Below are 16,305 nucleotides of genomic sequence, written 5' to 3'. Positions count from 1 at the left end.
GCAAAACGGAGTAGAGAAAACAGTGTTCAACGCACGCGGGTGACCCCGAGTGGTGGGCATCCGGGCGCTGTGGTTGGATTGAGGAGTGTCTTGGATGGACCAGAGAAGCCTTTCCAGTGTTTTCCAATCAGCTTACAGGAAGCTGAAGTGTGGTGGGCTGTCCTGAGCGGCCCGCTCTCCCCTTCTGGGGCCCATTTTTAGACCAATATTTTGAGAGAGTTATGATGCACTCCCTCTAATATGAGTGTGGGACAGATGTTAGGCACTCGATTGCATTGACCATTGCTGTGGGTTGTGTAGCCCTGTCCCTTGTCCTCAGCTGCCCCTGGCTTCGGCTGTCCCTCCCTCAACCGAACAGGCAGATTAAATATACCTACTACACAAATCCAAGAGGCATTCTTACACATCCTCAGTCAAGCTTTGGAAAAGCAGGAGAGTTTTGCAGTTCTCCCCCATGAAGCGTGTCCTAGAACTTCAATCCTAAAGCATTGGCTTGCGGAAGACTGAAGTTCCCAGCCAGCGTTCACACTTGGTTTGTATCTTGACCTAAGTCCGGGGCCTGCAAGTAAAGCCTTTTCTGACCCTTGCCCAGAGATGTGGTAGTTTTGTGCTCAGGCAGAGTGGGTTTGAAACGCCATGACAACTTCAGAGCCCGCCCAGGGAGGGCTGATCCTGCCCTCAGGCTTTGCCTAGTTCATTGGTTCTCAACCAGTGGGTTGCAACCCCTTTGGGGGTCGAAAGACCCTTCCACAGGGGTTGCCCAATTCATAACAGTAGCAAGATGACAGTGCTGAAGTAGCAACGAAAATCATGTATGGTTGGGGGATCCCCACACCGTGAGGAACTGTATGAAAGGGTCGTGGCATTAGGAAGGTTGAGAACCACTGGCCTAGCTGTTGTTGCTAAGTGTTTGGGTCATTTCTGACCCGTAGTGACCCCAGACACACCAGAACAAAGCACTGCCTGGTCACAACAATTGCTGTGCCTCCGCCCATTGGTGCAGCCACTGTGTCAATCCATCTCAGGGAGGGCCTTCCTCTTTTCCATTGCCCCGATGTTTTAGGACTCGTCATAAGGATCTTTGCACTTGCCTGGGAAGCCACTTGTCTGCTGATTTATGACTCAGTGAGCCGGAGCGTTTCTGAGGCTATAAACCGTCACAGGAGCAGAAAGCCTCATCTTTCTCCCAGGGACAGGATTCAAACTGCTAACCTTCTGATTAGCAGCCTGCTGTGGACCCAACGCTGCCACCAGGCTTTGTTTCAGTTAAAAGTTAGGGTCCTGGCAGCTAAGACGCAGAAGTACGTGTTCATGGGCCATCCCCTGACCGCCACGTGGTTAAAAGGAGCCTGTGACCTCTAGCCTGCCCTTGTATACACATCCCAATCCTGGTCCTTCCCCGAGACACCGTCAGATTGATCTGCTACCAAGACAATTTTGTGATGCGTCCCTTTGTTTCCGCTCCATGGTGTCATCAGTCCCAGGACCATGAACTCATTTAGCCTCCATCATGCCCTCACACCCATGGGTTTTTCATCAGGATGATTAGCTTTGTCCCCTTGAGGGCTTAATTCAAGGGGGCTTCACACAGTTCATGGAAAAATGGAATTAAGGGATAAAGGAATTTTCCTACTAGCTGGTTAAAGCCCCCTCGTAAAGGGATCTCTGTGGAATGTGTTTGGATGTGGGGCCTTTCCCGCCAGAACAGCATCAGAAGGAACAGAGAACTCCCAAAGAGAAGCGGGAGTGCTCAGGGAGGGAAGAGGCCCCAGCCACCTACATTGTTCTTGGGGCTGCAGCTTCCATGAGTGAGGTCAAGGTCGCCCACCTAGCCTTCAGGAAATGACCACCCTCAAGGAATGCTGCCTAGGCCACACTGCTGTGCCTTTACTCTGCTGCCAGGGTGCTCCTCCCCTGGTAGCACTGGGGACACATAACCCTTTTACCAGGAGCTCTGGTGGAATAGCGGTTATGCATTGGGCAGCGAGTTTGGTTTTTAACCCTTGTACCAGGGGCAGTTCTGTTGGAACAAGTTGTTTAGCAGCATCCCTTGGCTTCTACTCAGCTGGATGCCTGTTGAATCCCTCCTCTCCCAACATAATGATCAAAAGGATTTCAGGGCATACATCATAAGTGTTCAAGTGCTTGGTGTGTTGGAGGAAGGGGGAGGTGGGGTGTGGGGTGTGGGGTGACACTGTAAAGTCATCCCCTTGAGAACCTCTGCTTTAATTAGAAATCTCTAGGACCCAGTGGCAGCTTTCCAAAGGAGATAAGAGGCTGAAGAAGCCTGTGTTAAGTCTGGGTAGACTAGAGAAACAAATTCATAGAGATAAATATATGTTTATAAGAAAGAGATTTATATACAAGAGCAATTGAATATTGAGAAAACATCCCAGCCCAGTCCAGATCAAGTCCTTAAGTCTGATATTAGCCCATATGTCTGATACTAAGCTATAAAGTTCTCCTTAGACTCACAAAACATATGCAATGATGCCGAATGTAGGAAGATCACAGGCCAGTGGGTGGAAGGTCTTGTGGATCCAGTGGCAGTTTAAGCATCTCAGTGCTGGCAGGGGTCTCCAAGTGACTCCTCCAGTTCCAGAGCTCTAGTGTAGCTCCATGTGTCTTGTCAACAGAAATGCCTCACAGTTAGTGAGCATGTGCCCACCTCCAGTGAGCTATTTATCTCCTTAGCACCTCCAAATGAAGTCATCAAGCTGTGACTGATTCACTGGCTAACCTCCACCCCTTTACTCTTAAGACTCTCAAATCGACACCAGATTATATAACCACCACAAAGCTCATTTTGGGTATTGCTTTCCTCAAAGAATCCTCACACCGGGGATATGCCATCTTCCTTGAGGACCAACTCTTGTTCTGGTTGTACCCAGACCAACAGGTGATTTCCTGTGGGTGGTGGGAGGTCGTTGGACATGATGTTAGGGTCAGGACAGCTTCATCAGGTCAGTACCATCCTTCCTTCTGGAACACAACTGTGTGTCCAGCACCATGCTCAGTGGAGCAAGACTTCCACGGTCATCGTTTAGATTGGAGGTTTGGAGAAAAGAACAGAGTGGCCCACTGGGCTCATTCTCAGGTTCTCAGCCAGGGCAAAATGCCTGCCAGGGCTGCTGAGGGTTTTACAGACATGCCACAGACATGCCACAGACATGTCAGGAAGAGACTGCTGTCAAGGTAACTGAGGGCCAGATGTGCCAAGAGTCACGTCACGTAGTGAGAGCACGATGGGGCTTGGCCGCAGACTTACCTGGGTGGAACTCTAGAACCTCAGGAGGACTTCTTGCTAATGGACCCACTAAAGGATACACGGGGTCATGTGCTCACCACACCTAGATTGTACAATGACCATGTCTCCAGACTTGCTCTATCACGTATTTATCCTCTAGCCACCTGTCTCTCTAGCTTATATCTTTTTGTGCCTGCACATTTCACAGTGAGTTGTGGACCTCAGTATACCCCTATACATACCCATCTGAATACGATTCGCTAGAATCCAGTATTTGTGTACAGTGTTTTTAGATGAAATTTAACTGCCTGAACTGCCTAAATCCTAAGTGTGTGAGTGCACACGTTTTGACTGAGGCATTGGTGCCTGTTGCCCACACTATTACCAAGATGAAGATCACTCTCAGAATAAACTTCCTTCATGCCCCCCTGCCACCCTACACAACTACCATTTTGATTTTTCTCCTAGAAAGGAGTCCTAGTGGTGTAACTGTTAAAACGCTCATCTGCTAACCAAAAAGGTTGGTGGTTCAAACCTACTCCATGGCTCCATGGGAGAACGACCTGTAATCTGCTCCTATAGAGATTACAGTCGACAAAACTCTAGGGGCCAGTTCTGTTCCATCACACGGGTTTGCTCTCAGGAGGGTCCAGTAGGCCACCTCCTCATGGGCACCACAACAGTAGCTTCAAGCGAATGGACTCATTGAGCATGTCCTCTGTTGGGTAAAACTTTCTTTCTAAGTCTAATATTTGGAGAGTCATCCATTTGGTTCCATGGATCTAGAGCAGTGGTTTCTCCACCTTCCTCATGCCGTGACCCTTTCATACAGCTCCTCATGTGGTGGGGACCCCCAGCCATCAAGTGATTTCTGTTGCTACTTCATCACTGTCATTTTGCTGCTGTGATGAATTGTTACAGGTTGAGAACCACTGATCTCGAGCTTGCTCCTATTTCTTTCCTTCTTCTTATTTTTTAACTGTGTACATGTATCTTTTATAAACAGCAGTATTGGGACATAATCCAAATGTCATACAATTCAATAGTTCATTCTACCATATCAAGAATAGTTGTGCAATCATTACTACCATTACTTTTAGGACATTTCCTTTTTTTCTTGTACTCCTTGTTATTAGCTCCCCATTTCCCCCAACCTCCCCTGCAGCATTCCCAAGGAACCATTCATCCAGGTACGGTCAGTTTAGATAACCCATCCTGGGTTTCCTCTTCCAAAAAACTACAAAAACACAAAACAGAGTCAACAGAGAAAACACCAAATGACAAAACAAAATAGAGAAAAACCCCAGCTGTAAAGAAAACAGAAAATATTAACAACTAGAACAACTTTAAATGGGACAAAAGGAAGATCAAATGATAAGGTGTTAGGTTTTAACTTAGTAATGTCTGTCATGATCCACTCTCCAATGTATCCTGCGTGATCGCAAGTCTGTCATTGACCCAGTCTATGTCAGAGGGGACTCACGGAAGGTTTCGTCCACATGTATTTCCCCTTCACTTTTTTTAGCTGATAGAATTTTTAAAGGGGCCAAAAGGGGAATCAAATCAGGTGTTACATTTTAATCTATGATAACCGTCTTTACTATACTCTCTGTTGGACAGCTAAGCTATTCACATCCCTTAACTATGGTCGGAGGAAAATCAATGGAGGTTTAATCTTTGTGTAAATTATGCAAATGGATGTTGGGCTTCCCTAGGCTGTCAGCCATAGCTTTCTGTAAACCAGGAGTACACAATTTAAGCTCTTGATACCATTTCCTCCTTCAGACATGGATTGTATTATTTACAATCCTTGGATCACACAGGTTGGTGTGCTTCCTCCATTTGGACTTGACACCTTACCTAGATGTCTGCTTGCTCCGTTTAATTGCTAAATGCCAATGCATTTTTAAAGTGGATTCAGTAACATTTAATACATTAAGAATGCTGAGCAGTCATCATCTCTATCTAGTTCCAAAATATTTTCAACATCCCCAAAGGTAACACTGTATCCAGGAAGCAAGCACTTTCCATCTCTCCTTCCCTCCAGCCCTCCCTCCAGCCCCTGGCAACCACTAGTCTGCTTCTTGTCCCTATGGATTTGCCAACTTTGGGTATTCCATATAAATGGAATCATATAGCACAAGGCCTATTGCGCCTGACTTCATTCACTTAGCATCAAAATATTGAGGTTCATCCACATTGTGGTCCTTAACCCATTTTTAAATTGGGTAGTTTGTTTTTTAATTGAGTGGTAATATGTTTTGTATATTTTAGAAGTTAGATACTAACCAGGATCTTTATGATATGCAAATATATTCACCCATCCTGGCAGTTGCTTTTCACTTTCTTGATAATGTTCTTTGAGGCACTTTATCCATTTTTATCTTTGCTGCTGGTCCTTTTGGTGTCCACCCATTGCCTGGCCCCAGAGGGAACTGTCCTTCCATGCAGATCTTGCCATTCACAGTGCCGTTTGAGAGTCGAGCCCGTCTGTGATATGATGGAAAGTAGTTTCTGTGCAGTTTTCTCATCAGTAACCCAGTATTCGTAACAGCAGTTGGAGAATGATATGCAAAATGCAAAAACATGTCCGCGACAATTCTTGGAAACATACAGTAATTATGTCAATAACGTTGCTTCGTAAATAAGAAAGGCTGGGAAAAATAACAACACCCCACACAACAAGAGGGATGACATTCAGTTTGTATACATTCTTGTACAAATTTGTATATTCTTGTACACATCTTTTTGTGTATAGATGCTCTCTGCTACTTCACTTGGTTACATACTTGGGACTGGACTTGGTGAGCTATAGGGAAGGCGTATGTTTCATTATGTAAAATATTGCCACATCTTTTCCCGAAGTGATGGCACCATTTTACACCCCAACAAGCAAGGTCTGAGAGTTCTGGTTGCTTCATATCCTTGCAGCATTTAGTGTTGTCCTTTTACCTGTCAGCCATCCTGATGTGTGTATAATGAGTGGTATCTCAATCTAGTTTTAATGGGCATTTTCTCGAGTACTTTCTCATGTACTTGTTAGGCATGCATGTATCTTCCTTTGTGAACAATCAGTTCAATTTTTTTTTTACCTTGTGGTGAAGGGAAATAAAATACTTATGGCTCCTCTATCCATTTCACTATAACTGCCACCAAATACTTAGGTGGGACAATGAAAAAGTGTGGAGAGGATTGTAACTTGAGGATCAGTCAGTTTTGACATTCCCATGTGTACAAGACAGTCATCTCAGAACCATGAAGCGAGAAACCTGAGACGGAGTGAATGGGAGATCTCTGTCTGAAGGGGTGGAGGCAGCAGATGGGGAGGCCCTGGTACCACAGACCCTGAGGCTGTGCGGCACAGCCCTGGCTGGGCTGCCTGATCCTTAACAGTAGAGGCTAAGGGACACATAACTGCGAGGCTGAGGACTGGAAAGAGATTTGGCAGCTAGTTGAAAAGATGCGTTGCTGTGAACCAAAGACTGTATCCTTCATATTTTCTGACCCCGACTTTGCTAATAAGCCCCCATAATTGTGAGTATGGTCTGTGAGCTTGCTGTGGCCATTACGAGAAATTACTGACGCTAACAGAGAAGGAGAGTGCTGTGGGAGAAACGGTTGGTGTCTGACTTGGGCAAGGAGGGATGCAGGGTGGAAATATGTCTGACAGAGGGGGCGATCTATCATGAGGCAACCAAGCTTGGGGTGGTGTGGAGGTGGATTCGCCTTCCCCACTGTGTCACCAGAGGAGGTCCCATGTGGCCTCCCTGCCATCTCCTCCCTTTCACAAATGGGTGGTCTATGTCCTATTGTGCTAGAGGAGTTTGTTGTGTGTCGTCATACCAATTGTTGTCCATATCTATGTTTGGGAGCCTGTGGTTTTAGCATTCAGGAGATCAGAGGGGATGGCAATCTTGGGGGGTTCAAAGTACTCACGCTTTTCTTTTGGGGTTGGTGTGGGTCCTTGCTCCCACCTCCTTTCCACGCCAACCCATGGGTGAGGCAATCAGCAAGAGGAAAAGTGCCCTGGGCACGCAAGGAGAGATAGGCTGCTCAAACGATTCACTGGGAGAACATGGAGAGCTGTGGGATCGAAGCTTAGGAAGCTCCTCTTCTCCTGGATGCAAGCTTCACTTCACTCGGGGTACTACCAACTCTTTCGTGTGAGCCCCGTTCCAAAAGCCATTACTAGCAAATCGATTCTGACTCATGGGGACGCCCTGTGTTCCAGCGTGGAGCAACTTCACAGGGTTGCTTTACAGAAACTGTCCACCTGGCCTTCCTTCCATGGATCCACCAGGTGACTTTGCAACTCCACCTGACCGCACCTCCCAGACTCTTCCAGAGATAAAAAAGGACCACATTTCCCTACTTCCTTTGAAGCTAAGCATTATGGTAGTTACATACTCTGTTGTCAATTTGAGGATTAAGAGTGAAGGGATGGAGTTTAGCCTGTCAATCGGGGCAGCTTGATGACCTCATTCGGAGACACTAAGGCAGTGGTTCTCAACCTTCCTCATGCTGCAACCCTTTCATACAGTTCTTCATGTGGTGTTTACTACCCGCCCAACCATAAAATTGTTTCATTGCTATTTCATCACTGTCATTTTGCTACTGCTATGAATTGGGCAACCCCTGTGAAGGGCCATTTGACCCCCAAAGGGGCCAAGACCCACAGGTTGAGAACTGCTGCACTAAGGCGATAAACATCTCACTTAAGGTGAGACAGAGACACTCCCTGAGAGACATTGTAGCTGACAAGACACATGGAGCTACACTAGAGCCCTGGAGCTGGAGGAGCCACATATGGGCTAATATCAGACTTAGGGGCTTGATCTGGACTGGACTGGGATGCTTTCTCAATATTCAATTGATCTTGTATGTAAAGCTCTTTCCTATACACAGATGAGTGTCTAGGAGTTTGTTTCTCCAGTCTACCCAGACTAACAGCAGCATACCCGTGTGACTTACTCTGGCCAATGAAATGTGAACTGAGTGCTCTCTGGGCCAGTGCAGCTCTTGTCTCCCCATTCTTCTTTCCCATGACTGTGGCCATTGCAGTCTGGTCTCTGAGGACTGCAATTGTGCAAAGGCCGTTCCTGACATGAGTAAGAGACGAAGAACTAATGTGAAATGAGCTTTTGTTGAGATTTTGTGGTTAATTTTGTGTTGAGATTTTGTAGCCCAACCTAGCCTTCCTGTTGGACAAAGAATCCCTTTCTCTTGAGATGGCTTCCTTAGAGGCATGGATGCCTAAGTTCCGTTTCTTGCCCCATCTTTTCGCACATGTTGTCACTCTCTGTGAAAATGACAGGCTGATGCTGCTCTTATAGAAAGTGATGACTGCACAGTTGATCTTCGCACTAAGCAGCGGTTCCTCCTTCCTCTCCGTCTTTTATTTATTTAAAGAAGCAGGAGGATGGTTTTGATTTTTAATATGTGATAACCAATAAACAAATACAATTTCATTCTGGTTTGAAATGGGGATGAAAGCATGTAAGTACCGTGGGAATTTGCAGCTCGCCATACAATCCTACAACGACTTGCAATGATGAGATCTTCCCCAGACGGCAGGCAACATGAGAAACACAGAACATTGACTCCGAGAAGACTCTTCTCCCAGCGAGGCACGAGCCCCAGCCGTAGATCAAACCACAAAAGAAGAACAAAGTAAGCTGGGAGGGTCAGGACCATGCCCAGCATCCTGTCCCCTCCAACCACGCCTCATACTCCTGACTAATATTTGCCAACAAGCTTTTGCCCTTTGCTGTTGCTAGGGGCCCAGGCACAGCGACCCTGCACAGCGGGATGAAGCAGGGCCCGGCCCTGTCCCATCTTCACCACTGTTCTGATGTGTGAGCCCCGGGTTGCAGTCATTGAGTCAGTTCATCTTGTTGAGGGGTTTCCTCTCTTTTGCTGTCCCTGCACTTAACCCGGCATGGTGTTCTTCTCAGAGGACCGGTCTCTCCTGATATGTCCATGAATGACCCGCACATTTATAATTTCCTAAGTCAGCATGTCCAGTTTCATGCTAATGACTCAGTCAATGTTCCAGACTCTTTAGCATATCAAAGGGCTAAATATCAGATGTGAGAATAGTCATGAGAGGAGCAGTTGGGCAATAGTTTTCCATCGGCAAATGCATAGAGTTGCTATGAGTCAGCCAACTCAATAGCATCTAATAACAACAGCAGCAGCAGCAGCAAGCAATTTCTTCATCTGTAAATGGATCAAACATACAATTCAGATGCATTGATAATTCTTGGTGATTGGAATGTAAAAATTAGAAGCCAACAGGTAATTAGGAAAATACGGCCTTCATGATGGGAATGGCATTGGAGATCACAAGATAGAATTATGCAAGCCCAATGATTTATTCACTGCAAATATTTTTATGAGAGCATAAGTCATAATATAGATGTGTTCCTTGCTAGATGGAACCTATAGAATCAAATGGTTGATATCTGTGGAAAGAGACATTGATGAAGAAGCTCAAAATCATCCCTCAGAACTAGGTCCAGAGTCAAGTTTGGAACTTGCAAGTTTGCAAGTACAAATTCATGCTGAAGAAAATCAAAACAAATCCACAAGAACTCAACTCTGATCCTGGATATATCGCTTCTGAATTTAGAGATCATCTCAAGGATGGATTTGCCACATTGAACACTAATGACTGAAGATCAAACAAGGTTTGAGACGCTCTCAAGAGCATCATGAAGAAAGTAAAAAGATCGTTAAAAAAGACAGGAAAGAAAGAAAGGCCAAAGTGGGTGTCAGAAGCGACTCTGGAATTTGCTCTTGAATATAGAGGAGCTAAAACCCCTGGAAGAAATGGTGAAATAAAAGAGGTAAACAGGAAGTTTCAAAGGACAACTGAAGAAGACAGAGGAAAGTACTACAATGAAATGCACAAACACCTGGAGTTGTGGCATGTCCAAAAGAGCGAACATGCTCAGCTGAAAGAATTGAAGAAAATATTCTAGCCTTGAGTTGCAATATTGAAGGATTCTCTGGGCAAAATATCGAACAATGCAAGAAGCAACAGAAGAAGATGGAGGATGTTAGTCACCTAATCTGGTGCCAATTTAAGGATTAAGAGCGTAGGGGTGGAGTCTAGGCTGTCAATCTGGAGACAGCCAATGAGACTTATGTGTGGGTATGGCCTTCTCCTGAGAATTCTGGGAAATCTGGTACTTTCTCCTTGGAGGCAGAAGACACGTCTCTCTCTGTTCACTCCCTTGGAGACTCTCTCCTGACAAGGCTGACTTCCTACGAGGCATCCTGAGGAGATGCCACATGGACCTACCCTAATGCAGCCCTGGGAAGCCATGCAGAGGCCCTTGCCAGCGCTGAGATGTTTCTAATGCCACTGGATCCAAAGATTTTCTACCCACTGGCCTGTGATCTACATTTGGTGTCATTGCATGTGTTTTGTGAGTCTGGAGAGGACTTTATAGATTGGTTTCAGACATATGGGCTAATATTGGACTTATGGACTTGATCTGGACTGGACTGGGATTGTTTTCTCAATGTTCAATTCCTCTTGTATATAAAACTCTTTCTTATACACATATGTGTCCATGGATTTTTTTCCTCTAGTCTACTCAGACTAACACAGAGGAATACAGAGACACTGTGTGAAAGAATTGATCAATGATGGACCATTTCAAGAAATAGAATCTGATTAAGAACTGATGTTATTGAAGGAATGTTATTGAAGGGAGACACCCAACCTGCACTGAAGGCATCGGTGACAAACAAAGCTGCAGGAATTGACAGAATGGCAATTGAGATGTCTCAGCCAATTGCTGCAAAGCTGGAATCACTTGTTCCTTTATGCCAAGAGATTTGGAAGACAGCTACTTGGCTGTGGATATGGAAGAGATCCATATCTGTGCCCATTCTAAAGAAAGATACAACAGAATATGGAAAGCATCATTACTATCAGGAGCCCTGGTGGTGAGGTGGGTTACACCTTGGGCTACTAACGGAAAGGTCCGCAGTTCTAAGTCACCAGTAGGCCTGAGGGAGAAGGATGAGATTTTCTACTCTCATAAAGATTTTCAGTCTTAGAAACTCTATAGGGTTACTATGGGTCAAGGCCTACTCAATGGTGGTGAATTGACTTTGAGATCATGAATATCACGTGCAAGTAAAATTTTGCTCACGATAATTCATAAATGATTTCAGCATTCCACTGACAGGGAACTGCCAGAAATTCAAGCCAGACACAGAAGAGGGTGTGGAATGAAGGATCTCTTTGTGATGTCAGATATATCTTGTTTGAAAGTGGAGTATACCAGAAAAATGTTAATTTGCGTTTTATTGACTACAAAAAGGTATTGGACTTTGTGGATCATGACAAACAACGAATGATATTACAAAGAATGGGAATTCCTGAACACTTGCTTGTGTCCATGCAGAACATGTACACAGATGAAAAGATAGTCTTTTAAAGAGCACTGAAGGGTTTAAAACCAGTAAAGATGTGCCTCAGGCTTGCATCCTTTCACTATACCTATTCAATCTGTTTGCTAGGGGGGAAGAAAAGCCACACACAAAAAAACAAATCCCAAAACCCTGGACAATATGATCAATAACAAAAGATTAGTATCAGGGGACGATTCATTGGAAACCCTTGATAGGCAGATGCTACAACCTTGCTTGCTGAAAGAAGACTGGAAGCCGGTACTGATGAATACCAAAGATCTTGTATGGATTACACCTCAACGTAAAACAAAAACCTTCACAACTGGACTCACAAAAAGTATCACAAAAAATGGAAGATTTTGTCTCACATATTTTGTACAGATTATCAGGAGGGAGCAGTCCCTGGAGGACACCATGTTTGGTAAAGCAGCGGGTCTGTCAAAAAGAGAAAGGCCCTGAAGGAGATAAATGAACTCCGTGGCTGCAACAATGGGCTCAAGCTTAGGAAGGGCAGAAGGGTGATGCTGAATAGGACGATGTTTGTTTTTGTTGTGGCTAGAGTGGCTAGGAGTCAGAACTCACTGAACAACATTCCACAATTTATCTGTGGTTATGCATTGGGCTGCTAAATGCAAGGTCAGTAGTTCAAAACCACCAGCCTCTTGGAGAGGGAAAGATGGGGCTTCTACGCTGTCAAAAGTTACCATCTCAGAAACTCACAATGGGCAACTCTCCCTTGTCGTATACGGTCATGATGAGCCGGCATTGACTTGATGGCAATGAGTTTGGTCTCTTTGATTAATCTGTGCCTGCTCCTTTCCCCAGTGTTTTGCTTTTGCCGACACTGCTGCCTCCAACATTGAGTGAAGTCATGGGATGCTTTCCTGGTAAGGGAATCTCTAGGTCAGATGTCAACAGAGCAGGAGAGGCCTGTGGATCCTCATTCTTCCTAAACGTTTGTTTCAGTTTTATTTAAATTAATATTTGGCATTAATGGTACATGATTGGAGGATGGAGAAGGAGAAGCCAGCTTCCTTGCTACCTCTACCTGACCAGTGGTCCCTCTCCAGATGCAGCCATTGCTACCATGTGTTTGGTCCTCCTATTATTTTGAAAGGGAAAAATTCCAGGTAGCAATACAAATAGTTACTTCAACTCTTTGAAGTCAAAGAGCAATTTCTTCTTGGTAAATACTGACTGGCTTGCTGATGAAAGAACATAACATTAAAAAGAAAGTATTCTGGAACTATATAAGCCAAAAGACAGTGTAAGATACAAAATAATAGCACTATTTAATTTATCAAGGATTCACAAGAGTGGGAGGTTGGGGGAGGGAGGGTGGAAAAGGAGCTTAGACCAAGAGCTCAAGTAGAAAATGTTTTGAAAATGATGGCAACATATGTACAAATATGCTTGATACAATTGATGTGTGGAATGTTTTAAGAGCTGTAGGAGCCGGCAATAAAACGATTAAAAAACAACAACAAAAAAGACTACTGTCTAAGACAGCAGTTCTCAATCTGTGGGTCAAGACCCCTTTGGGGGTCGAACGACCCTTTCACCAGGGTCACCCGATCCATAATGTAGCAAAATGACAGTGATGAACTAGCAACAAATATCATTTTATGGTTGGGGGGGGGGGTCACCACCACACGAGAAACTGTATGAAAGGGTCACAGCATGAGGAAGGTTGAGAACCACTGGTCTAGGACATATACTGGCGCCTGTCTATGAATCTCTGAGTGGTGCAAATCCTAAGAACTTGACTATTTCAGCTGTCATTGAAAGGTTGGCTGTTCAAACCCACCACCCTGGTGACCAGATTCCAAAACGTCACAGGTTTGAAAACCCCGTGGAGCCCTGGGACACAGGGTTGCTATGAGTCGGAAGCAGTGCGATGGCAGCTGGCAGTGGTTACACCTGCATACGGACACACCTAGAGACACAGACCACAGAGAGACAGCAGGGTAAGGCTGGAAGCTGCTGGGCGAGATGTAAATCTCTCTGGGGCTCAGCTCCCCGGGCTGTGCACTGGGCTAGGGGCCTGAGTCGCAGCTCTGTGGGGCACAGGGCCCGGTCCAGACAGAGGAGAGGGTGTGCTCGCATCGGGAGCAACATTCAAGGGAGCCCAAACACTCAGCGATCAGAGAGAATACCTTCGTGCGCTATTTCGACACACGAAACCTCACACCGGGGCGTGGCACCGGTGGCCTGCTTTGATAAACTTAGTTTCATTGGAAGGAGGGACCGTGGAACCTCCTCGGCTCTGTGTCTTATACTTAGATCTTTCTGGTGACTTGGAGTTTTGGGAGGGGGGGGTGCTAGTTGACTGCGGGGAGCACTGCTGCTTGCATTGCTCATGTGGGTTTCAGAAGCCGATCCAGACCTGTTTCCACGCACCTCTGGGTGGGTGCAGACTGCTACCTCCTTGGCTAGCAGTCCCGAGCCAAACTGTGTCTTGGATAAGAAACCCATTTCAGACAACAGACCACGAGCGCTCCCCCTTCCCCTGCTCATCCCTTGACACTGAAAGGGGGCCCCATCCTGGAGCCGTTTATCAGAGTGGCAGATTAAAATTATATGACAGGAAGTTTTCTGTTCATATTGTAATATAACTGAATCACCAGTTCTCTATTGATCATTCATTATGTGTCCGCCTCGTTCGCGCTGCCGCTCTGAAATGCTTTTTGCCATAATGATTTTCTACCCCACTCCCATAATGGCCTCCTGACGGGGCCCATCAGCTCCCCTTCCGTGTACGATAATATTATTCTGCAATCCGTCTTGGGAGCACGCTTAAGAGCTTTCTCTCATTTTCCCCATTTAACGCATGTATTATCTGAGATTTTACATTAAATGGCCATTCTTAATATCCCTTGGCACCTCACCTCTTTTCTAGAGAGGACGCGGATACAGTACTTACCCGATTCTAGAATCCATACTAATCGAATTTCACTTTCCCACTTCAGCCGAGAGCAGTTTGTTCGGTGCTACAACATTTAATCTGGAGAAAGGACTTATGAAAAAGGGAACAAAAACAATTTACGCTGCAGTTGGTTAAATGTGAATGTGATTGATGCAATCTGTTTCATAAAAAGGAATTAGCAGATATTGAAGTCAAGTTATGGAATGAAGGTCAGAAATACACCAGCTTATTGTCCACAGCCAAGGGAGTGTGGTACCTTTTTTTTTAAGGGCAAAAAACCAAACCAAACCACAAGAAAAAGAGACGTTTTAATAATTTAGAAACATTGGAATCCATGTTTGAAATTCTGATATATTCTAAATCCCAGCCCACTGCCATCCAGTTAGCAGATTCACCTTGCTGTTCGGTGCGGTCCGTGGGTTTGAACTCATAGTGAAGGCACAGCACAATGCACACGACTCTGCCCTGGGCCATCCTCCCGGCTGGAGCCCCTTCATGCAGCCCCTGAGTCAGCCATCTCGTCGAAGGTCCCCCTGTGACTGTACCAAGCAGGGTGTCCTTCTCCAGGGACTGGACGCTCCTGACAGCAGGTCTGAAATAAAAGATGAAGTGTTGACATCCTTGCCTCTAAGTTGCATTCTGGCTGTACTTCTCCCAGAATAGAATTTTTTGTGATTCTGGCTGGTCCAAGTACTTGCAACCTTCTTCAAATTCATAGAAGTCCTATGGACTCAGGAAACCACTGATTTCTGAGACTGTAAAGCTTTGATGGGAGCAGACAGCCTCATCTTTCTGCCAAGGCATCAATGGTGGTTTTTGAACTCCTGACCTCATGGTTTTAAAACAAATGACTAACCCACCGTGCCACTGGGACTCCTAACAGCCTGCTTTACTCAGTTTGTTCTGAATTTCCCAGAAGCACCCTCCCTGAGCAATGGGTTTGAAGTCTTTCAATACTTGTCTTAAGGGAGAAAGACTGTCGGTCTTTTTGTCCACCTTCCTTGTAGAATTCAAACGGCAATGTTGAGGATCTAAATTGCCTTCAAGGTACAAAGGGACATAACTGACTCTTGCCTAGAGGCTCCTGGGCTGGGAAGGCTCTGATTTTCAGAGTCAGGGACCTTCAAGCCTGCAGGTGAATTTCCTTCTTGTGCCAATGAAAAGTTCCTTGTCACTAATGGACTGAGGGCAGGGCATGGGTGGGGATCAGAGGCTGAGGATGGAGAAGTTGCTCCCTGCGATCGGAGCGTGGCGGGGGCCTGGCAGGAGGGCAATGAGCAAAGGCCAGGGACAATGACACATTCACATCCATTTCTTCGGATGAACACACCCGTTCTGGAAAGGAGTGGATGAAGTTGACTGATGTACCCCAAGACCCAGTGGTAGTGACCCAGAGAATAGGAGTAGGAGACAAATTGATCTCATTTTGAATTCTGTCCCTGTCATACAATAATTGTGCCACAAAATAATTACTTAACCTCTGTTTCATCGGCTATATAATGGAGATTATAATAGTTATCTTATAGAATTGCAGAAGGTAATAGATATGAGGGGGCTTCTAAGAACTAGTTCTCCACTTCAATTCCATTGGAGAAATGGAATTTTCCCACGTACTACTTGAAGCACCATTGTGTAATATATAATTAGAGTCTCACACAGCGCCTGGCATGTAGTAGGTATACTCTCGAATCTCAAAAACTCA

The 16,305-nt window shown here is 45.4% G+C and overlaps 1 long non-coding RNA gene across 1 annotated transcript in view; it reads right to left on the bottom strand.

The window, feature by feature from the left end:
- Window positions 1-14,892: 14,892 nt before the first annotated feature.
- Window positions 14,893-16,305, bottom strand: part of LOC123522104 — a 9,748-nt gene continuing 8,335 nt past the window's right edge. The window contains exon 3 of the long non-coding RNA XR_006680410.1: window positions 14,893-15,195. This is a non-coding gene — a long non-coding RNA (uncharacterized LOC123522104). The remainder of the gene's footprint in view (window positions 15,196-16,305) is intronic.

The sequence above is a fragment of the Echinops telfairi genome, unplaced genomic scaffold (genome assembly GCF_000313985.2).
Source record: "Echinops telfairi isolate 266 unplaced genomic scaffold, ASM31398v2 ScPeMD7_2291;HRSCAF=2852, whole genome shotgun sequence".
NCBI classification, from domain to species: domain Eukaryota; kingdom Metazoa; phylum Chordata; class Mammalia; order Afrosoricida; family Tenrecidae; genus Echinops; species Echinops telfairi.
The sequence above is the reverse complement of the archived record's forward strand: the minus strand, read 5'-3'. Positions and strand labels throughout refer to the sequence as shown.